Source organism: Mauremys reevesii, linkage group 2, assembly GCF_016161935.1.
Source record: "Mauremys reevesii isolate NIE-2019 linkage group 2, ASM1616193v1, whole genome shotgun sequence".
NCBI classification, from domain to species: Eukaryota; Metazoa; Chordata; order Testudines; family Geoemydidae; genus Mauremys; species Mauremys reevesii.
Genome location: NC_052624.1, coordinates 128,509,852 through 128,534,707, shown reverse-complemented (window position 1 = coordinate 128,534,707; position 24,856 = coordinate 128,509,852). Strand labels below are relative to the sequence as shown.

Here is a 24,856-nt window from a genome sequence, read left to right as displayed (position 1 = left end):
ATTTTCAGAATGTGGGTCCTTAGAACATAGTGTATTCCTGATGGGATGCCCTTTTACCTGCCTGTACTTTTTTAGAGTTTCCCTTTTGAAAAGAGAAGTGATGACAATACAGTGGTAGCCAGCTATGGTGAAGCAGTCAGCCCTCGTCTCTTCCTTGTGGCTCAAGAGATGGGTTCACAGAATGTAGAGCTTTTCCTGGGTTTGCTTCACCTATGAAATCCTGTGCAGCAATGCCGTAAAGATCTCTCACCAGTGTAAATCAGGGCTACATCCGTGGAGGTGAATGGAGTATTAGAGGGAGAATAATTCAGCCTACTAGTTTTGAAACAGAAGTTAGCTCTGGTTGGAAGGATCTGGAGCACTAGAAGTCAGATCTGCAGGGATCTGGATAATCATTGCTTCCATGTTGCCCCCCAGCAGATATAGCAGAGCTACATGCACTATAAATAAGGATGTGAGTTTGTCATGGAGGTCACAGATTCAGTGACTTTCCGAGGACTTTGTGACCTCTGCAGTGGCTGGTGCGGCTGGCCCAGGGGCTGCCTGAGCTGCTCAGGTGGCCCCCATACCAGCCACTGCTAGGGCAGTTTCAGGCCACTGCCCCTTCCCGTGGCAGCAGCAGGAGGAGTTTAGGTGTGGGAAGGGGCCCAGGGCTCTCTGTGGGTCTCCTGGAAGTAGTGACATGTCCCTCCCTCAGCTCCTAACTCCATGTGCTGCCTCCACCCTCAGGCACTGCCCCCACAGCTCCCATTGGCTATGGTTCCCGGCCAATGGGCGCTGTGGAGCCAGTGCTTGGGACAGGGGACTGTGTGCGGAGCTAGGAGCTGAGGGAGGGACATACATGTCCCCACTTCTGGGGAGCTCAAAGGAACTGGGTAGGGAGCCTGCCAGCCCCACTAACTCCCATCCCCAGTGGGGGTCCCAGCCCCCCCCCCAGAAGCACCCGCAGTGCCCCCTGGGCCGTCCCCACGAGCAACCACAACATCCCTGGGCCTCTTCTCCCTCCCCAAGATTTAGTCGGGGGTATATTGTACAAGTCATGGACAGGTCATGGGCCGTGAATTTTTGTTTACTGCCCATGACCTGTCCATGACTTTTACTAAAAATACACATGTCTAAAACATAGCCTTAACTGTAAACCACAAGATCTGATTGGTAGCATGTTCTATGACCTCTAATTGGTCCAGACACATTATTTAAGCATGCAGGGTGGTCCAGGAACCTGGCAGTACCTTCCCTATTGGTACAACAAGACCCAGCTCTCATTTCTTGGCTTGACTCCTGACTCTGACCCTGCTTTGTTCCTTGTCCCTTTCTCTAGTGCTGATCCCTGGTTAGACTCCTGACTCTGGCTTTGACCTTAAGCCTGGCTCCTGGTTTCTGACGCCAGCTCTGACTCCTGCTCCAACCACTAGGAGTGCTGCTCTGACCACTAGACCTGACTCCTGGTCCTACCTGTGAATTAATAAATCATGACACCAAAATAGAGACATTTTAATGGGTCAGTCTTCCACGAATGCCTTTTGGGGAAGAAAATTAATATTTTTACTGCCTTCTCAACAGTACATCTATTCTTACAAAAGAAACGTACAACTTTGGATCTCTCACATGCATTCTTTTCAGTAAGTTTTTGGTTTATGTTTAAAATTAGCTGTTGTGGAAACAGAGTTTGCAAAATGGAATTCGTTGAAAGCAAGTAGAATCCTGCATTCTGATTCATCGTTGGAGGAAGAGAGGAAGGATGAGTTTGGGGCTAATGCACATTTATCCCCAGCTTTATTCTCTACTCCCGCTTAAAACCCTATTTTGAAGATGCTGTACTGACCTTCTGCATTGGGGTGAATATCACTCAGAGTATGTTTTATTTATTAAATGTTTGTAATACACTTTAAGATCCTTGTGCTATATTGGTGCAGAGTATTTTAAATTATATTCCATTATATCAAATTCACTCTGAGTGAGCTTTTTAAAAAAATCTATGCCTTTTGTGTCTAGAAGAGGATTTGAACTTCTCTGGGGGCAGAGAAATTCTCCCCATTCCCCTACTAGTTTTAACCCTGGTGTAATATAGGATTTTTGTGCTCCATATTAAAAAAAAATCCCCTATATATTTGTTTTTTCTTCCGTTGACAACTGCTGCACTGCATGACACATTGAGAACATGGCCAGTTACGTATGGTATGACATTTTAGGAAAGATTGGAAACAAACAGCTTGAATGACATTTGAAAATGCAGGATGGCTTAAGAACTCGCCAGCGCGTTGCTAAATGTAAACACTGCTGGGAAAAGGCAAGGCTTTCAAAAAGTGGGGGAGGGGAAAAGCAAGCAGGGCTTTCAACACCGTTGTCTTGTAAGTCTAATATCTGGGCTATTTTCAGAAAACTGGGTACATGTCTCTGGTTTTATAACTTCAGGACAACAGTAAAATGCTTTTTATTTATCTGATGCCATACCTATGTATCTTTGGCTTAGTCAGGAAGTTAAATTTCCAAGTGTAACTATTAGAGATAGCAATCATTAGCAACACTGATTGGCTTTTTAACACCCTTCTGTTATCACAGCAATGTCAAATCACCCTTATCGTTAAAAGCCCTGTCTCTTCCTCCCCTGCCCCCCCTCAAATTGTACTTCAAAACAATGAACTCTTCCAACTTTTGGAGTTCATGCTCCAATATGTCTGTTAGTCTATAAGGTGCCACAGGACTCTGTTGCTTTTTACAGATCCAGACTAACACGGCTACCCCTCTGAAACTTTTGTATATGTGTAACAGACTGGAGGAGAATTGTTACAAGTACCTGTCTGTGCCAGCATAACAGCAGCTTTAACATGGAAAGCTATTCAGAGTGCTTGGGTGCCTGATTCAGTTGAAGTCCTGTGAATTTGGTTACAGGAATTTTGTACAGGTCACATAAGAAAACTGTAATAGCAGTAAACCAAAAACCAAATATACATCAAAAGTTGTCTTCAGATGTCAGACTTTGGTAATCCATTCTGTAGTAAAAGTTGGGGTTAGTTAATACAACAGCAGCTACTAATCTGTTATTGACTGTTTCTTGAAATTCCATTTCTGTATGAAACTGTTCTTAAAAAAAAAGCTTGTTCTATGGCAAACTGCTTCTGGGAGAACAGGTGAACAAGACAAATTAAAATGCAGTTATAAAGAAATGTATTTGGCCTTTACTATTGATCAAAGAGTATTTCCCAGTAGGTATTTAAAAAAAATCCAATCAGCCTAAATAATGAAATGAGAACAACAGATAGAAGATACAGTAATTAAAATACAAACCCACCCACCCCCCAAAAACCCAGAATTTCTTTAGTAGAACAGGAAGTAGGACATAAGACTTAGAAACTCTAGTCTATGTAGATTTGTTTGTAGTGCTTTTTGCGAGTCAATGTGTGTGTGTGTGTGTGTGTGTGTGTGTGTGTGTGTGTGTCAGGGCTGCCCAGAGGATTCAGGGGGCCTGGGCTCTTCGGCGGCTGGGGGCCCCCACAGGCAAAGACACAGCACTTCGGTGGCAGGTCCCAGGGTGGAAGGACACCCTCGCTGCCGAATTGCCGCCGAAGACCCAAAGGACCACGCTCCAGGGCCCCCGAAAAACTCTCGTGGGAGCCTGGAGCAAATTGCCCCATTTGCCCCCCGGGCGGCCCTGGTGTGTGTGTGTTTTGTCTTTGAATATGTTGCTGTGGCTCCAGAGCAAGAGGTACTTGTTGGAAACGTGTGATTAATTTCTTCTTCTTTTTAAAGACAGCATGCTCACTAAACTGCTGGAAAAGGCTGCTTTCAGGATTAATTAAGGTGGGATGGATAAATTAGCAAATTAGAGAGTTAATAGCAAATTAAAAAGGGACTTGGATGATTTTAGCCATTTCATATTGATTTTGTAGTTTGGGGATGATGGGTGCTCCCACACTTCACAGCACACAGCTGAACAATGTGAAAGCTGGGAGTGCTGACAGAAGTCAGCTTTTAATAAAACTTAACAGTGTGGTATGGAACATACCCCGAGCCACTTTAATAGACTTGTTACTGATGGAATCCATGCTCAGGAAGGGTGACCTGGAAGCCCTCATTTAGGTTTTTTAAATGAGAAATAAGAAGCCATAGTTCATTATTTTAAAAAAGTTAGTCTTTTATTTAAATAATCAGACCTATATTTGATAAGCTTAGCTTACTCTGGTTTATTTTGTTATTTCCAGAGTCTTCCATTCTCACAGGATATTTCTTCACTGTAAATTTAAAAATCTGTAAAACATATAGCTTTCTAGAATCCATATGCCATCAAGTGTCAGAAGGGGAAAAATTTAAATCAGAAATTATAGTTTCAAAATATTATCTATTATTATTACAGAAGCCATAATTGTTGGCATACATTTATGGCATAATGGGCATCCAAAGGGAGAACATTTTCACCAACTAGGGTGACCAGATGTCCCGATTTTATAGGGACAATCGCGATATTTGGGGCTTTGTCTTATACGGGGCCCCCACCTCCTGTCCCAAGGTCACCCTATCACCCTATCACCAACATGTTTGTAAATTATGATTTGCTGAATTTAAACAGATCTTATGTAGATGATATCTTCAGTTTGTTTGGTAGACCTAGACAAAACTTTGTGGTCCCTAAACTATTTTTTGTTTCCCTGAGAGGAAATGTTCATCACAGTCTGCAACAATTTAATGCTAACAACAGGTGTTGAGCATGCAATTGCCCACATAGCTTGCTAACAAAGTACCCCTTTCAGCATTCTGTTTTTCATCTGATACAATACATGTAGCACAATACAATGCTGTAAAATGTAATTTACTTAGTGATAGCATTTTTCATACAAAAAATTATAAAATGCTTTAAGGCTGATTGGTTTATGTATTGAAAAACATGCAAAGTACTTGTTAAAATACCATATATCTTAGTGGCATATAAAGAGAAGGTCAAGGTCAGTGGTCAGGAAGTAGAAATGAGTTGTGAGATGGATTTGAAGTGAATCAGTCAGGGTTGCTGGGAGGCTGTCCAGGATGCGTGGGAAAGGGATTTACTACTCCCTGTTAAAGATTTGATTATATGACCTGGCTGCCTGTGATAACAGAAGACTGGACTTTATGATCCAGGAGACCCCTTCCAGTCTTAGGTCTTACGTCCTATCTAAAAGTCTAATATTAATTTGGCATAGGAAATGAGGTAAAGAATAAGGAGAGATGAGTTCAGATAATTGGCATGGAAGTGAGGTGGCCAATCCAGGAGGTATCTTGAAGACCTGAAAGGAGATTTTGTAATGGATTTTGTAATGGACAGGTACCCAATGAAAATTTCAAAAGCTGAGGATGACATACTTGTTTCTTCTTGGGCAGAGGTAGTCAATTATTTTTTGTCAACATCCAAATGTCTTGGTCAAGGTATAGTCAAGGTCCACACTTGCAAGTGCCCCTGTTCAACAAACACATACAATGCTGTGTAATATACTTAGGACCTAGTTCTTATATTTTTAGTGCATTAAATGAAAAATAAAATCACACCACTGTATAACCTAAAAATAACCTCCAAGAAAGATGTAATAAATTACATTTGAGATGTTTAGAAAGCACATAGATAAAATGTCAAATAGATGCAAATATTAGCATTAAAACACTTTCAGATAACTGTTTTAAATTTTGAAATTGTTTTGCGTTTACAAAGAGTATTAACTTTGGTTTTGTCAAATAACATTATTGTAAGCATATAATCACTTGATTACCCGCCACCCAGCTCCCCTAGCCCCCTGATTGCCCCCCACTCAGCATAGGGTTACCATATTTCAAGTGCCCAAAAAGAGGATACTTCTGGTGGGGGGCAAACTGGAGGGGGGGGTTCAGTTGGAGCATGCTGGAGGGGTATTTGGGGAGGGCTGGAGGGGGCATTTGGAGTGTGGGAGGGATGAGTGTGTGTACTGGGAGAGGGTATTTGGGGGATGCTAGAGGGGGCATTTGGGGGTGTGGGAGGGATGTGTGTGTGTGTGTGTGTACTGGAAGAGGGTATTTGGGGGGTGCTGGAGGAGGTACCTACAGCCTCACTCTCAAGGTGGGAGGCAGTGTCGCTCCCTGTCATGGTGGCAGGGTGGCTGGTGCAGGTCCAGGACACAGCGCCAGCTCATCAGTCAGCACCTCCTATAGGCCTCTCGCCCTCCCCAGGGTGGGAAGCTAGGGCCTGGTTCTGTTACTCCTCCCAGCTGGGCTGTGAGGCTCTGTGGAGGGACAGGCGGCCTGCTGAGATGTGCTTGGCAGCTCTGCTTACTTGGTGGGCCGTGTGGCCCAGCTCCCTCCACTTCCCCTATCACCCACCAGCTCCGCACCTGCCCCGCCAGGAGAGGCTGCCCCTGCCCCTGCCCCACTCACTGAATCCAGACGCCAGTGCCTGCTGGTTCACATACATGGCCCTCTTGCCCCATCCCTGCGCTGCTGCTACCTGGCGGAGGACAGAGCTGGTGGGGTTGCAGCTCCACAAGCAGCCACCCTGGGGACACACTGCGCCCTGCAGCTCGGCCCACTTGGCTGCCCCCTGCTGGGGGGCCCTGCGCTGGGGAGTGGGCCTGGCTTCGCAGGGCTCCTGCTCTGGCTCAGCTTCAGCCCATTTGACCTTTGTGGTCCACTCAGAAGTGTCTGGCAGTCCGTATGTGGCCTGCGATCCACCCATTGACTACCTCTGTGCTAGGGCACGAGAAGAGTGATTTTATTTTCCCCTTTCGTTGTGATGTACTGACCCTGCAATGGGATCTGCATGCACTGAGTCCCAACTTTGCCCTTTGTAGCATTCGGGACTTTGTTTGAAGAGTGACTGATATTTGTGCTTTTCTGTAAATCCTTCAGGAAGTGTTCTACAAATTGCCCTCTAGTGTTTGTCTCACACAGTTATGGGATCCACTACTGCTACAAGCTTTGTCGAAGTGTAATAGGGTGGTTTACCCATGGGCTGAAGAGCCTGGGGCTAAGCTAGCCCTGATTACAGGGCTGAGAGGAAACAGGTGATTCCATTCTAATAAAGGCAGCAGGTAGCTGCAGGGTATGTATGTAGGATGGCCACTGATGCATCCCCGCAATACAAGACAATATCCACTTGGTTGTCGTCCCCCCCCATGCCACTTTGTCGCCCCCCCCCCCCCCGCCGGTGTGAACTTGCACACATGGTGTCATGCTGCATGGGAGGAAGCTATTTTGAAAAGTATGCTGCCCCTCCCCCATCTCTGTGACCTCACATGCACAGTACTTGCAACGTTTTGCCAGAGGGGGCAGAATGGCATATTCTGCAAAATGGCATTCTCCCTGCATGATACTAGACAAAACTATGTCTGGTTTTATATCTGTACCCGACAGGGGACATGCCATACAAAACCAGGACTGTCTGGCCTACAACAGGCCAAATGGCCTGCCTAAATGTGTGGTTGAGAGAAATAGCTGGGACTGCCAGAGGCCTGGCAGTAAACTAGGGAAGACCAGAAAAGAGGAAACTCTGTGGAGCTGGAACGATGACCGACTTTGTGTTTGTTTTGGGACTTTTAAGTTCTGTTTTTAACAAACTCTGTTGCCAGCCAGGTGGAGAGTCAATTAAAAGATTTTGTGTTGAGAAGGTGACTGGAAATGGAGTGAGTTCTTAAAGAGGCTCTGGTGAGGGGGAGATAGAGGCAGGTGGTGGCTGTTGTGGGACAAGAAGCCTGTGTTCCTGGAATTGAAGGACCAGGGTTCTACTCGTGTGTGATTTATATAATAACTGTGTTTGTTGTCTGTACACCTGACTGTTCTTACATTATGGACAATGTAACTGTAATGATATCTTTACTGCAGTATATAGTTCAGCCACTAGCTGTCTGTGTGTGCTGTTCAAGAGATCCAAGCAGAGTAATAAAGTCAGACTGAGCAGAAACTTGGGATGTGTGGAAGCTTTCTTGTCTGTGTCTATAATTGTAAATGTCTTATGTAATAAAGCTTCTTGTTTAAGAAAAACTATGATTCCATGTAGTAACACAAGGCAATTTGAAGATTAGTGCATAAGAATGTTTAAAAAACATATTCATTCTGGGTTCTGGTATTAAAAAATCCTAATTATGGCATCAAATATTGAAATTGTCACGTGAGTACTGCAAGAAGGATTTGCCCCTAGATAAAGTTTGAGTCAGACTCTACTGTTCATTTGAAAGGATTCTGGGGAAACAGTCTATTGAAATTGACCGTACCCAGTTCTCAGAGGGAAAACAGAACTGTGGTTTTGTTTGTAACATCAGATTTGCAAATACTTCCTGAGATTTTTGCCTGGTGGCTATAGTTACTACTTGCCCCTTTGGAATGTATAGGAAAGCTTTTCATTGTACCATGGTGATACAAAATACCATGCACACACAACAAGCACACAAATCCTGTATTTTGCCTATTGGGATCTAAATTGTGCAAATTTAACTGTTGCTGTGATTACAGAAAGCCACATTTAGTTGAGGGTACATGCAAAATACTTATTTGTTAAAATATCCTATAAACAATGACATAGGAAAACAATTTTAAAATGAGTCAAGGGGTTAGTTGTGCACCAGAATCATTTTTTTCAACAATAGTTTAATTTCATTAAAATGAAAGAGCTTGCATGTGTGGGGGGTAATCTGTGTCATTGCTGGAGTCCATTAATCATTTCCTGCATTGAAGTCAACAGCATGGAAAAGTGACTTCAAGATAATTGAATAACTTCTCTCTTTACACCACTTGTGATTTCTCAGCAGGGTGTTAGTGCACAATCAGAAACATATGTGGTTTTTTAAATAAAACATTGTTACGTTTCCCAACCAAACAACCCTCAAAGTAAAACAAACAAAATAAACCCCTCATGCAATTCATTCCAGAACAAAAGCAAATGACTACTTTTTTGAAAAAAAAGAGTAGTTATAATAAACAGTTCTTTTTGAAAAAAAGAGTAGTTATAAACACGTAAACAACTCCATTTTTTTGCTTGTGGTGTATCATTCTGAATATGATTGATGTCTTCTTCTTGATTTATCTTTAGATTTTTAAATTTTTGGTGTTGCCATTGATTGTTTTTTAAACCTGGCATCTTTTTGACATTTAAAACCAAAACAGAGTAGGACAACGGATTCTGCTTGCCAAACAGCCTGGTGATGTTCTATAGTGTGTTTAAATAGTTAGAAAGTAAATAGTCCGCTTTTGGCATAAAAACGACACTGCACATTCTTTGTTTAATGTTGACAGTTTCACCTCCTTTAAAAAAAAAACAGACTAAAAAGAACATAAAACAGATAGGTGGGAAGGAAAGTTGTTTTCCCAGACCACCCTGCTCCATCTGAATTACCCTTCAGCAACCATTCAAACTTTTGAAGGGGCAATTTTTATCAGATGCTATCTTTTATAACAGTTTGTTGTTCAATCATTGGTAACAATGTAACATTTGTTTCTCAGTTTTCTCCAGTATCCTTTAGCTGGTTAGTGTGTCTTTTGATTTTGTTTTTATTAATTTCTTCAAACTATTCTCTCTATCCCCTTTTGTAGTAAATCAGAATTTAGAAGTTTTGTGCTGTCTAGGGGTTTGTAATACTTGACCTGAAGTGTACCTGAGAATTCACCCAAGACTAATATTTTATGAACCCAAAGCTGAAATATTTATGCCACAAATATGTCCCTAAAATGAATAAACTCCCGTCCAGGATGCTGCAGGAATAAAAGGAAAAATGAATGTTGCACTCATCAGTTAAGGATAATTGATTCTGCCCTGAACATACATAGATTAAGACTGCTATACTCCTGTCTATATATCAGAACTGGGGTATACTGGGTCAGACCAATGATCCATCTAGCCCAGTATCCTGTTTTCCAATAGTGGCCAGTGCCAGATGCTGGAGACAGATCCATCCCTTTCATCCAGAACCAGGTTGATTCTGTCATGGACCTGTCCTCCATGAACTTATCTAATTCTTTTTTGAACCAGTTATACTTGTGGCCTTCACAATGTCCCCTGGCAAAGAATTCCACAGGTTGACTGGGCATTGTGTGAAGAAGTACTTCCTTAAGTTTGTTTTAAACCTGCTGCCTATTAATTTTTTTTGGGTGACCCCTGGTTCTTGTGTTCTGAGAAGGGCTAAATAACTTCCATTGTCACTTTATCCACATCATTCATGATTTTATAGACCTCTATTATACTTCCCCTTAGTCATCTTTTTTCTAAGTTGAACAGTCCCTTTTTAATTGCTCCTCGTATGGAAACTGTTCCATACCCCTAATCATTTTTCTTGTCCTTCTCTGCACCATTTCCAATTCTAATATATCTTTTTTGAAATGGGGTTACCAGAATTATATGCAGTATTCAAAGTGTGGGCATACCATGGATTTATTTAATGGCATTTGATACCTTAAATGACTGCTTCTTGGAGCAGCTAGTCCTGCAACCCACAAGAGGAGAGGCAGTTCTTGATTTAGTGCTAAGTGAAGCACAGGATCTGGTCCAAGAGGTGAATATAGCTGGACTGCTTGGTAACAGTGACCATGATGTAATTAAATTTAACATCCCTGCGGTGGGAAAAACACCACAGCAGCCCAACACTGTAGCATTTAATTTCAGAAAGGGGAACTACACAAAAATGAGGAAGTTAGTGAAACAGAAATTAAAAGGTAGAATGCAAAAAGTGAAATTCCTGCAAGATGCATGGAAACTTTTAAAAGACACCATAATACAGGCTCAGCTTAAATGTATACCCCAAATTAAAAAAACAAACAAACACAGTAAGAGAACCAAAGAAGTGTCACTGTGGCTAAAAAACAAAGTAAAAGAATCAGTGAGAGGCAAAAAGGCATCCTTTAAAAAGTGGAAGTTAAATCCTACTGAGGAAAATAAAAAGAAGCATAAACTCTGGCAAATTAAATTTAAAAATATAATTAGGAAGGCCAAGAAAGAATTTGAGACACTAGCAAAGACTCAAAAAGTAATAGCAAAAATTTTTTAAGTAAATCAGAAACAGCAAGCCTGCTAAACAACCAGTAGGGCCACTGGACGATCGAGATGCTAAAGGTTCACTCAAGGATGATAAGGCCATTGCGGAGAAACTAAATGCATTCTTTGCTTCAGTCTTCACGGCTGAGGATGTGAGGGAGATTCCCAAACCCGAGCCATTCTTTTTAAGTGACAGATGTGAGGAACTATCCCAGATTGGAGTGTTAGAGGAGGTTTTGGAACAAATTGATAAACTAAACAGTAATAAGTCACCAGGACCAGATGGTACTCACCCAAGAGTTCTGAAGGAATCAGATGTGAAATTGCAGAACTACTAACTGTGATATGTTAGCTATCATTTAAGTCAGCTTCTGTACCAAATGACTGGAGGTTAGCTGATGTGACACCAATTTTTAAAAAGGGCTCCAGAGGTGATCCCAGCAATTACAGGCTGGCAAGCCTGACCTCAGTACTGGGCAAACTGATTGAAACTATAGTAAAGAACAAAATTGTCAGACACATAGATGAACATAATTTATTGGGGAAGAATCAACATGGTTTTTGTAAAGGGAAATCATGCCTCTCCAATCTACTAGAATTCTTTGAGAGGTGGTCAACAAGCATGTGGACAAGGGGGATACAGGAGATATAGTATACTTAGATTTTCAGAAAGCCTTTAATAAGGTCCCTCACAAAAGGCTCTTAAGCAAAGTAAGATGTCATGGGATAAGAGGGAAGATCCTCTTATGGATTGGTAACTGGTTAAAAGATAGGAAACAAAGGGTAGGAATAAATGGTCAGTTTTCAGAATGGAGAGAGATAAATAGTGGTGTCCTCCGGGGTCAGTTCTGGGATCAGTCTATTCAGCATATTCATAAATGATCTGGAAAAAAGGGTAAACAGTGAGGTGGTAAAATTTGCAGATGATACAAAACTACTCAAGAGAGTTGAGTCCCAGGCAGACTGCAAAGAGCTATGAAAGGATCTCTCAAAACTAGGTAACTGGGCAACAAAATGGCAGATAAAATTCAATGTTAATAAATGCAAAGTAATGTGCATTGGAAAACATAATCCCAACTATACATATAAAATAATGAGGTTTAAATTAGCTGTTACCACTCAAGAAAGAGGTTTTGGAGTAATTGTGGATAGTTCTCTGAAAACATCCACTCAGTGTGCAGTGGCAGGCAAAAAAAGTTAACAGAATGCTAGGCATCATTAAGAAAGGGATAGATTATAAGAAAGAAAATATCATATTGCCTCTATATAAATCCATGGTATACCCACATCTTGAATATTGTGTGCAGATGTAGTTTCCCCATCTCAAAAAAGATATATTGGAGTTGGAAAAGGTTCAGAAAAGGGCAACAATAATGATTGGGGTATGGAATGGCTTCCGTATGAGGAGAGATTAATAAGACTGGGACTTTTCATCTTGGAAAAAAGATGACTAAGGGGGGATATGATTGAGGTGTGGGGTCACCAAATGAAATTAATAGGCAGCAGGTTCAAAACAAACAAAAAGAAGTATTTCTTCACACAAGGCACATTCAACCTGTGGAACTCATTGCCAGAGGATGTTGTGAAGGCCAAGACTATAGCAGGATAAAAAAAGAACCAGATAAATTCATGGAGGATACGTCCATCTCTGTTTGCCAGAAGCTGGGAATAAGCAACAGAGAATGGATCATTTGATGATTATCTGTTCTATTTATTCTCTCTGGGGCACCTGGCAATTGCCACTGTTAGAAGACAGGATACTGGGCTAGTTGGACTTTTGGTCTGACCCAGTGTGGCTGTTCTTATGTTCTTATTATGACATTTTCAAGGCTGTGGCTGTCGATTAATCACAGTTAACTCGTGATTAACTAAAACAAATTAATCATGATAAAATAAATTAATTATGATTAATCACAGTTTTAATTACACTGTTAAACAATAGAATACCAATTGAAAATCATTAAATATATAAGTACTGTAATCATATAAGTACAATCTCTTTATCGTGAAAGTGCAACTTACAAAAATGTAGTTTTTTTGGCTACATAACTGCACTGAAAAACAAAATAATGTAAAACTGTAGAGCAGGGGTAGGCAACCTATGGCACGTGTGATGGCGCGAGCTGATTTTCAGTGGCACTCAGACTAACCAGGTCCTGGCCACCGGTCCGGGGGGCTCTGCATTTTAATTTAATTTTAAATGAAGCTTCTTAAATATTTTAAAAACCTTATTTACTTTACATACAACAATAGTTTAGTTATATATTATAGACCTATAGAAAGAGACCGTCTAAAAATGTTAAAATGTATTACTGGCATGCGAAACCTTAAATTAGAGTGAATAAATGAAGACTCGACACCCACTTCTGAAAGGTTGCTGACCCCTGCTTTAGAGCCTACAAGTCCACTCAGTCCTACTTCTTGTTCAGCCAATCACTAAGACAAACAAGTTTCTTTACATTTACAGGCGATAATGCTGCCTGCTTCTTATTTACAATGTCACCTGAAAGTGAGAACAAGCATTTGCATGATACTTTTGTAGCTGGCATTACAAGGTATTTATATGCAGGGCATTGCAAGGTATTTACAATTTCCCCCCCAAGAAGTGCAGTCACAATTTAAAGTAACACATTATTTTTTTAATGAGCATCATCAGCATGGACACGTGTCCTCTGGAATGGTGGTTGAAGCATGGAGGGACATATGAATCTTTAGCGCATCTGGCATCTAAATATATCGCGACGCTGGCTACAACAGTGCCATGCGAATGCCTGTTCTTACTTTCAGGTGACACTGTAACCAAGAAGCAGGCAGCATTATCTTCTGCCGATGTAAACAAACTTGTTTCAGTGATTGGCTGAACAAGAAGTAGGACTGAGTAGACTTGTAGGCTCTAAAGGTTTACATTGTTTTGCTTTTGAATGCAGTTATTTTTTTATACATAATTCTACATTTGTAAGTTCAACTTTCATGATAAAGACATTGTACAACTGTTCTTGTATTAGGTGAATTGAAAAATACAATTTCTTTGTTTTTTACACTGCAGATTTTTTAATAAAATAAATATCAAGTGAGCACTGTACCCTTTGTATTCTGTGTTGCAATTGAAATCAATATATTTGAAAACGTAGAAAACATCCAAAAATATTTAAATATTTAAATAAATGGTATTCTGTTATTAACAGTGTGATTAATTGCACGATTTGCACACAATTAATCATGATTATTTTTTTAATCACTTGAAATTCCTAATATTTTCTGTTTTATTATCTATCCCTTTCCTAATAGTTTTAACATACTGTTAGCTTTTTTGACAGGTGATGCACATTCATCAGATGTTTTCAGAGAACTATCCACAATGACTCCAAGATCTCTTTCTTGAGTAGTAACAGCTAATTTAGAACCATCATTTTGTTTGCATAGTTGGGATTATGTTTTCCAGTGTGCATTACTTTGCATTTATCAACATTGAATTTAATCTGCCATTTTGTTCCCTGGTCCCTCAGTTTTATCAGTTCCCTTCATAACTTTGCAGTCAGCTTTGGATTTAACTATCTTGAGCAATTTAGTATCATCTGCAAACTTTGCTACTTCTCTTTTCACCCCCTTTTCAATTTCATTTATGAATATGTTGAACAGCATAGATCCCAGTATGGATCCTGGAGAGTCTCCACTATTTACTTCTGTCCACTGTGAAAACTGACCTTTGTTTCCTGTCTTTTGACCAGCTACTGATCCGTGAGAGGACCTACCCTCTTATTCCATGACTGCTTACTTTGCTTAAGAGTCTTTGTCAAAGGTTTTCTGCAAGTCCAGGTACACTATAGCCACTGAATTACCCTTGCCCACATGAGTGTTGACTCCCTCAAAGAAGTCTAATAGATTGGTGATGCATGATTTTCCTTTACAAAATCGGTGTCCACTCTTCCCCCAATATATTGTGTTCATCTATGGCTATATCTATAGTACCACAGTAAGTCGACCTATGCTACGCAACTCCAGCTATGTGAATAACGTATCTGGAGTCAACATAACTTAGGTTGAGTTACCGCGGGGTCTGCACCATGGGGGGTCGATGGGAGAAATTCTCCCATCAACTTACCTTACTCTTCTTGTTGGGGGTAGAGTATGGGGTTGACTGGAGAACGATCTGCTGTTGATTTGGCGGGTCTTCACTAAATCAACTGCCGGTGGATCGATCTCAGAGCGTCGATCCTGGCTGTAATGTAAATGTAGCCTATGTGTCTGATAATTGTATTCTTTATTATAGTTTTAACCAGTTTGCCTGGTTCTTAAGTTAGGTTTACCAGTCTATAATAGTCAGGAATGCCTCTGGAGCTTTTTTTAAAAAACTGGTGTTACAGTAGCTGCCCTCCAGTCATCTGGTACAGAGGCTAATTTAAGTGAGAGGTTACAAACCACAGTTAGTAGTTGTGCAATTTTGTATTTGTGTTCCTTCAGAACTCTTGAGTGATTACCATCTGGTCCTGGTGACTTATTACTGTTTAATTTATCAATTTGTTCCAAAACCTCCTCTAATGACACCTCAATCTGGGGCAGTTTCTCAGATTTGTCACCTAAAAAAATGGCTAAAATGTGGGCATCTCCGTCATATCTTCTTCAATGAAGACAGATGCACATTTAATTTTGCCACAATGCCCGTATCTTCCTGGAGTGCTCCTTTAGAACTTTGATCATTCAGTGTCCCCACTGACTGCTTGGCAGGCTTCCTGCTTCTAATGTACTGAAAATTTGTTGTTGTTAGTTTTTATCCTTTGCTAGTTGTTCTTCAAATTATTTTCTGACCTAGCTAATTATATTTTTATACTTGACTTGCTGGAATTTATGCTCCTTTCTATTTTCCTCATTGGGATTTAACTTTCATTTTTCAAATGATGCCTTTTTGCCTCTAACTGCCTTTTTTACTCTTCTGTTTAATCATGGTGGCATTTTTTTTGGTCCTTTTACTCTTTTGGGGGGGGTATACATTTAGTTTGAGCCTCTATTATGACTTTTTAAAATCGCTTTCATGCAGTGTACAGGGATTTCACCCTTGTGACTTTCTTTTTAAATTCCATGTAGCTAGCTTCCTCATTGTTCTGTAGTTCCTCTTTTTGAAGTCAAATGCTGCTGTGGTGGGTTTCTTTGGCATTTTTCTCCCTACAAGAATGTTAAATTTCTGTTGCTGTTACTGAGCAGTTTAGCTGAATTCACGTCTTGGACCAGATCCTGTGCTTCACTTAGTACTAAAGCATGAATTGTCTTTCCCCTTGTAGGTTCCAGGACAAGCTGCTCCAAGAAGCAATCATTTACAGCATATAGAAATTTTATCTTTGCATCCCTTCCTGAGGTGACATCTATCTAGTCAATATGAAGATAGTTGAAATCCCCCATTATTAGTATGTTTTCTGCTTTTGTGGCCTTTCTAATCTCCTGAGCATTTCACAGTCACTATCACCATCCTGGTCACGTGGTCGGTAATATATCCTTACTGCTTTATTCTTATTATTCGAGCATGGAATTACCATCCATAGAGATTCTGTGGTACAGTTTGGTTCATTTAAGATTTTTACTTTATTTGACTCTCAGCTTTCTATCACATATAGTGCCAGTCACCCACCAGTGTCACCTACTTTGTTATTCCTGTATATTTTGTTCTCTGGTATTACCCTGTCTCATTGATTATCCTCGTTCCACCAAGTTTCCACAATGCCTATTATATCAAGATCCTCATTTAATGCCAGGCATTCTACTTCACCCATCTTAGTATTTGTACTTCTAGTGTTTGTATATAAGCACTTGTATACTTTCTCTGTTTCAGTTGCTTGCCTTCATGTATTATATCTCAGTGGGACTCTTACATTTAAGTTTTCCTCACTAGCTCCTACATGTTCTTTGTCAGCTTCTTTCCTATCCTCTTTATGAGGATATAGAATTCCACCTTTAATAAATTCATCGCTATGGGATGTCTCTGCCTGAGCACTGTGCTCCTTCACACCTGTTGCCTTTTTAATTTTACGTGCCAGCAATCTGGTTCTGATTTGATTTAGGTGGAGCCCATCCTTTCAGAATAGGCTCCTCCTTTCCCAAAAGGTTCCTCAGTTCCTAATAAACCTAAATGCCTTCTCCCCACACCATCAGTTCATCCACACATTGAGACCCTGCAGTTCTGCCTGCCTTTCTGTCTCTGTGTGTGGAACTGGAAACATTTCAGAGAATACTACCATGGAGATCCTAGCCTTTAAGCTCTTACCCAGCAGCCTAAATTTGGCATCCAAGACCTCTCTCATATCTTTTCCTATGTCATTGGTACCTACATGTACCAAGACTACTGGCTTCTTCCCAGCGCTACACATGTCTCTCTAGATGTCTTGTGAGATTTCCAAGCTTTGCACCTAACAGGCAATTTATCATGCAGTTCTCCCAGTCATCACAAACCCAACAATGTATATTTTTAATAATCCAATTCCCCATTATTATTACCTGGCTCTTCCTGTTCCCCAGAAGAGGTATCCTCAGTGTGAGAAGATGCCACAACATCATCTGGAAGGAGAGTCCCAACTATGGGATTGTTTCCCTCTGCTCCAGCTTGATGTTCTCTTTACCTGAGACTTTCATCCTCCTTAACAGCACAAAGGCTGTCAGACTGGGCTGGGATCACCCCATTCTGTCCCTGAAAGTTTCACCTGTGTACCTTTGTGTCTCTGCGGTCCCTGAGCTGCTTGCACTATATTCACACAAATGCTGTCTGCCCACAAGGCAGGTAATCATACTTGCTGATTCTGTGTAATAAATTGGATAGCCCCTATTCTGCTGCTGGACTTCTGCATGCATTATTTTTACTCTTGCTGGTTTGTTGGGAGAGCGGCCGAGTGAGTTATTGACCTAAGTTTAGAGTATATTTAATAGGTGTATCTGCCTCTCACACTCCCTCTGTAAACTCCCCTATTTGCTGCTCCTCAAAAGAGACCATACTATAATCTTCTGTCAAGCAAGCACACAGCAAAAAGTTAACAGATGAAATCGTCCCAAGGATCATGTAATGTCTCCTCCTTCACTAGGAGAACTCCTTCACAAAACACCGATTTGCTGCTCTTGTTCACTAGCTCGGGATATGGGCCGTCTTAATCTATTTCATGAAGCAGTCAAAATTTATAGTATAACTAAGATGAAAGATATATGTTAGCTAATGAGATCTGTACTAGGATAAAACAGATAAAAGACTCTGTGAGTCTCAAGTCTATTAATTCAATATGTAATAAAGAGGAGAATAAGCTAAAATAGATGTTTATGACCTATCAGATATGTAGCATACTGTCCTTGGACATATGTACAGTGATTCAATCCAGCAGCCCCTGTGCGGTAGCCAGAAGGTCTGAGCTCGTATGCCTTGTCAAATAAGCTGATAGGACCAGATACTTTTTGATAGGTTCAACCTGCACAATGAAATACATCCAGTCACTAGAGGAAATAGTACCACAATTTCTGACTAATGCCACTATAAAATAAATAAACTTCACTTAAAAATTGGGGAAACAATATCACAATAAGATAACCATCTAATCTAATAAAGCTCCTGAAACTAAAATGTGATCTTTCCACAGGGGCATTGTTCCAGTATAGAACAATTCCAGTTTAAGAATATACTTTTAAACTTCACTTCTCCCCCTACTGACAGGAGTTAGAAAGCTTTGTTCATGGAACACACTGTTTACAGGTCAGTCCTAGTTTTCAGTGGCATTCTATCAGTGCCAAATCCAAAAATACAGGAAACAGAATAAAACAGTTTATTCTTGGGATCAAAAACCTCAATATCCTAAATTCAGACTCCAGTTTCCTGACTCAGAGAGTGTCTTTCAAAACAAACATCAGTATTTATAGGACTATAAAGCGTGTATAGAATCTGCAATAATTGGAAGGTGAAACTAAACTGGACAACTGCTATTTCAGACTAAAAAATTAAGACTGTAAATAATGGGCCTCTGGCCCTTGGTTGTTTGGTAAAGTGGTATAGATAGTTGAAGGGCATAACTGATTGTTTTATCTTTGCTATGTGAGATAGCACTTTGTTGTCACCATCTGGTTTGTATTAGGGATGGCTGATGATATTGCACAGTGAGGTACAACAGTAGAAATTTGCTCTGATACCATCAAAGCTAAGTACTCTTACATATTATCAGCTGGAGATTTCTGGATTAATACTCCACTGGCTGTGTACATTTGCAAGAGTAATTAAGGCTGGGATATCATCCCTACGGGAAACAGATTTTCAGTGATTTAGGATACCTTGGATTGTTTCAGTTCTAAAGAAGAGGATAGAGGAGAGAGAATGAATTGTCTTTAATTTGTTTCCAGTCAGAGGCTTTTCAACATCATGCTACAGTATTTCCTCAATTTGACTAAGAATTTGCAAGGATTATTCCAGCATCTAAAATGGTCCTCAAGTGGTAAATGTTTTGAGGATATAGTATGTTGGGACATAGTATGTAATAAAAGTGTGATATACAAGACTGATATTAAGAAACCACTTGCCTCTATCTTATTATCACACAACAAGGTCAGTATCCACTGAGTCCAGCAGCTATTGTTAAATTCTCCCATCCCTCCTCAATCTTATAGTTTTGAAAGTTAAATGCAAATAAAACTAAATATTAGTCTAAAACAACACCTGAAAACTCATACAGCCAATTCATAAAACATGCTAATGGGGTAGAAAACCTGAACCCACTGGCAGATGAAATGATTATTTTGCCTCTTATTGGCCATTTGTCAATAACTGTCTCTGAATTTCAGTAACTGACATCAGTTGGCCATTTCTTGTTCTCAAAACAATATCTTTTGCTGTGGCCTGTTCAGCTGCTGAAGTGAATCTTTTACCGAAAGCCTATATTTGCTGCTCTTGATGTTTTTCCTTGTTAGTGATTGGGGAGGGGGAAGGGTGTTATGTTAGTTCTGACACCTTTTTTTCTTGTCCATGATGGGAGGTGGGGAGGGTCAAGTGTTTGTTCTGACCGCTCAGGAGCTGTCAGTAGCATTCTGGATGTCCTCAACAAAGAGGAAACAAAGATATAGGGTCCTTCTTGGTTTGGTTTAGGTGTCTACAGTTCCTTCTATAGAACTGACATTCAGGTATAGTTATGACATGATACAACATTGGTGTAGATGATATAGCTCTTATCTTGGCAGGTTGCCTGATGCTTGTGTTGGAAATCTATGGGTGCATCCATTCCACAGAATTAACTTCAGTGATTCAATCTTGAGTTAATTCCCTTGTGTTAGGTTGTCATAAGGGAGAACAGTCACACTGCAAAATTGCAGTTGAGTACCCAGGAGTGGCTGTAGTGTTCTGTGTCCATACTGGCACTCTACTCAATCATTGTGCCCCTAAGACATCTGGGGGCATATACTGTGATTTATAGCACCACAGTAAACTGTGTTATTCTATGTATACTTTCACAGAATATTGTGGGAGAATGCGTCTGTCCCTTGTGGGGATTGTGGGTGGAAATGGTATATAGTACCCTGCATCCACATGAGAGATAGCTAGAGTTAGTAGCTCTTGAGCAACATTCACTTGACATCTGCCCTCTACTCCCGGTCATACCAGCCAGCTTGTGTTATTACATAATGACACACAAGTGTGGTGGGTTTTTTTGTGTGTGTGTGAACAGTAGCTGAATTAATGAGAACTCTAAAGATATACTTCTTGTGAACTTGCTAATGAAGACAAGTTCTACCATTCTCTAATACTAGGCAATTGTTTGGCATTCTTATCACAGTATTTCTTCTCTTCTCATTTCCTGATATATAGCTGTAACTATTTCAGGGTTGTTTTTAGTTCAAGAAACATTTTAAATTTTAGTGTGATAATGCCCTTCTTGTCCAGCATCATGCATTGAACCAGGGGCCTCCAGAGCTAAAAATACGAATGGCTATAGCTTGAACCAACAAAGCAAGTTCTCAAGCTCTGAGCTGTAACAATTCCATATTCTCTCTGAATCAGGCTGAGGTGTGGGTCACATTAGCACTAAAGTTGTTTTCCGTCTTCCCATAGTCTCTGAACTGGTGATGCTAATAAAATATAATGAGATGTTTTACAATATTGTGACAGTACTAAGTATGGATCCCTTGAATTGACCACAGCTCCTTTTTTAAAGAAAAAACAAGTTATATAGTTATATTACATGTTCAACTGATAAACACAAACTGATTCAACCTCACAAGACCTTGTGTCAACCTCACAAGACCTTGTGTCAACACTGTTCATCTGTATATTGAGAAGTAAAATAACAGAACCTGACATGCCCTATTCTAGTCAGGCATGAATGCTGTTATTAAAGATGAGGCATCCAAATATGAAATTTGCAATTAATATAGGAAGCAGACTGCAAATGAAAACCTAAACCCACATTAGATTCCCGATTTGCCTTAGCCAAGGTTGGCAACAACCTATCCAAATTAAATGGGAAATACCCACTTCTTAGTAGTGGAGTTCTCATTTTTTTTAAATTTACTTTTGCAAGACATCAAGTAACTGTAATATATTACAAACCAATTTGCTAACCACAGAATTCCAGATTAATTAATAATAGAAAATGGATCATAATTTATGAGTGGCTAATTTTTGCAGTTCTCTCCATATGATGGCCTTGCTTTTTATGTACAGTCAAATGGATTTGCTGAGTTTTGTACTTTCTGTATTGAGCTGGATCTGTGATAACTTTTGGCTTGCATCTAAAACCAAAAATACTTTTCTATTTTGAAATGTTCTCATTGTCAGACTTTCAGGGTAACTCCACCTGCATCTTCCCCCTCCATGATTCACTCCAGTAGTTCCCAGTCAAGTCTCAGATCCCCGGCTATCACCTGTCTCTGTACAGGGATCCTTCCTCACTCCCTTCTGACTGATGGTTTTAAGGCTGAACAGCTCTCTGCCTTACACTGCGATATCCCCAGCAAGCCGGTCTGCCTAAAGGCCAGTGCTTTGCTTTCTCCCTGAGGGCTATGAATTGTGTATTGCCAGCAGTTACAAGTTACCACATAGCCCATTCCAAGCAAGCACATTTATTCTTAAGGTAAAAGCATTAGAGAAAAAATATAGTAAAAACAATAAAAAGATGGAAACACGCACTGAACATACCACGGTGCAAATAAGTGATGGTCACATTAACACCACCCTATACCGAAAACCTACCGACCACTATGCCTACCTTCATGCCTCCAGCTTCCATCCCGGACACACCACAAGATCCATTGTCTACAGCCAAGCACTGAGGTACAACCGTATCTGCTCTAACCCCGCAGACAGAGACCAACACCTAGAAAATCTCCACCAAGCATTCTCAAGACTACAGTACCCACACGAGGAAATAAGGAAACAGATCAACAGAGCCAGACATGTACCCAGAAGCCTCCTACTGCAAGACAAACCCAAGAAAGAAACCAACAGGACTCCACTGGCCATCACATACAGTCCCCAGCTCAAACGCCTCCAACGCATCATCAGGGATCTACAACCCATCCTGGACAATGATCCCACACTTTCACAGGTCTTGGGTGGCAGGCCAGTCCTCGCCCACAGACAACCTGCCAACCTGAAGCATATTCTCACCAGCAACTGCACACCGCACCATAGTAACTCTAGCTCAGGAACCAATCCATGCAACAAACCTCGATGCCAACTCTGCCCACATATCTACACCAGCAACACCATCACAGGACCTAACCAGATCAGCCACACCATCAGCGGTTCATTCACCTGCACGTCCACCAATGTAATATATGCCATCATATGCCAGCAATGCCCCTCTGCTATGTACATCGGCCAAACTGGACAGTCTCTAAGGAAAAGGATAAATGGACACAAATCAGACATTAGGAATGGCAATATACAAAAACCTGTAGGAGAACACTTCAACCTCCCTGGCCACACAATAGCAGATTTTAAGGTGGCCATCCTACAGCAAAAAAACTTTAGGACCAGACTTCAAAGAGAAACTGCTGAGCTCCAGTTCATCTGCAAATTTGACACCATCAGCTCAGGATTAAACAAAGACTGTGAATGGCTTGCCAATTACAGAACCAGTTTCTCCTCCCTTGGTTTTCACACCTCAACTGCTAGAACAGGGCCTCATCCTCCCTGATTGATCTAACCTCGTTATCTCTAGCTTGCTTCTTGCTTGTTTATATATACCTGCCCCTGGAAATTTCCACTACTTGCATCCGAAGAAGTGGGTATTCACCCACGAAAGCTCATGCTGCAAAACGTCTGTTAGTCTATAAGGTGCCACAGGATTCTTTGCTGCTTCTACAGAACCAGACTAACACGGCTACCCCTCTGATACTGAACATACCTGATGTCACCCACTAGTCTATGGGGCCCTAGTAGGCCAAAGTTTTTTCAACCCTTTTGTAAGGGTTGGAATCTCCCTCAGACAGAAAGTCCTATCTGTTTGCTGGATCAGAAAAAAAGGCCCTGGGTCATAGAGGAGCATAATGGTATCAGAATACAGTGTACTGAGCATGCTGTGCAGGGCCCACTGTATTTCACAATTCTATAGCCACGGAATTTACCACAGAAGTTACGTTTTGCTGCAGTATTTTCCTTCAGAATCTAAGCTTTCATTTTTCAAAAAAATTATGTTCTAGCCCCTATGGATAGGAAAGGGGGAACTGAATATAAACTGATGCAGTGATGGCTGCCTGAGTCTGTCTATTAATTGATGTCCTCTACAACCACTGCATTAATTAACCATTCTTTTGATTCTATTCTATACCCTTTCCAGTTTATCTTCCACCCACTACTCTCCAATGAAAAAGTAGTTCTCACTGAGGTCTCTAATGACCTCTTCCCAACCATATTTAAGGACTAATACTCCATCCTCATCCTCTGTGACCTACTGGCAGCTTTTGACTCCATTGATCATATTTTCTTGAAACCCACCCTGTCATCTCAGGGCTTTTGTGACTCTATCTTCTTGAAGTTCTCAGCCTGCCTTTCTTATCAGTTTTTCAACATCCTGTTGGGTGGTTCTTCCTCCCCTCTCCCTCCTTTGGTGGAGGTCCAGGGGTCAATCCTTTGCCTCCTCCTCTTAATCATTTATTAAATTCTTACAAAGATGAGTTCCTAGTTCTTCTAGTATGTACAGTAGGGTTTGCTAACCTTTGGGAACAGAAAATGGAAATCTAGAAAATGAAGGGAGAGTTCTTGAACAAAAAAAATCTCAACAACTTTGGTTTGCACACATATCTTGTATAAACAAATATACAAATACAAATCTTGTACAAACATTTAAACAAATAACTTGCACACATATCTTGTATTTTGTCTGCAAGTTATTTGTTTACAGGATATAGAACATAATTGGCTGCTAGACAAAAAAAACTAATATAGGGTGGTGTTTCTCCTCACAACAGGCCATTTTTGGTGTCTTTATATTTTTATGTATTTTTGCTCTGTGTGCTGTCTGCATTTCTTCATTATAATATTTCCATTTTAGCAGCTCTTTCCTACAGTACTAGGACCGTATCACATAGCTTTGTTATTCTTTTACCAGTTGGCATCAGTCTTAATTGCACATTGTCAGTCCTGGAATTGTGAACTGTATTATTTACCTCTAAATTACTATCAGGAAGGAGCATGTTGGAGGTGATATGAATTTTATTTTAAATATAATATTAAAGTATTAAATACAATGCTGCCACATGAGTTGAGTTTTCATGTAGCTAACATAAAAATCTGCTCGATACATACATGCTTAATTCAGTTGAGAAAAAGTTCTTGAAAGATAAAGCTCCTATACTGTACCTTTGGGAGTTACATGAGTACCCCTTGTTTTGTTCACACAAGTAATCTTTTGGTTGACTTGGCTTTGATTCACAATCCTTGCCTTTTGCTGCTTG

General features: G+C 40.5%; 1 protein-coding gene and 1 long non-coding RNA gene across 2 annotated transcripts in view; one reads left to right on the top strand and one right to left on the bottom strand.

Moving 5' to 3' along the window:
- The window catches only part of SEMA5A (semaphorin 5A), a 633,881-nt gene that overhangs the window by 16,313 nt on the left and 592,712 nt on the right, over positions 1–24,856 (top strand). The window lies entirely within an intron of this gene.
- LOC120397594 lies at positions 1,317–23,420 on the bottom strand. The gene is made up of 3 exons (XR_005593884.1): positions 23,308–23,420; positions 5,335–5,428; positions 1,317–1,455 (listed from the first exon to the last, which is right to left on the bottom strand). It is a non-coding gene; the product is annotated as an uncharacterized LOC120397594 (long non-coding RNA).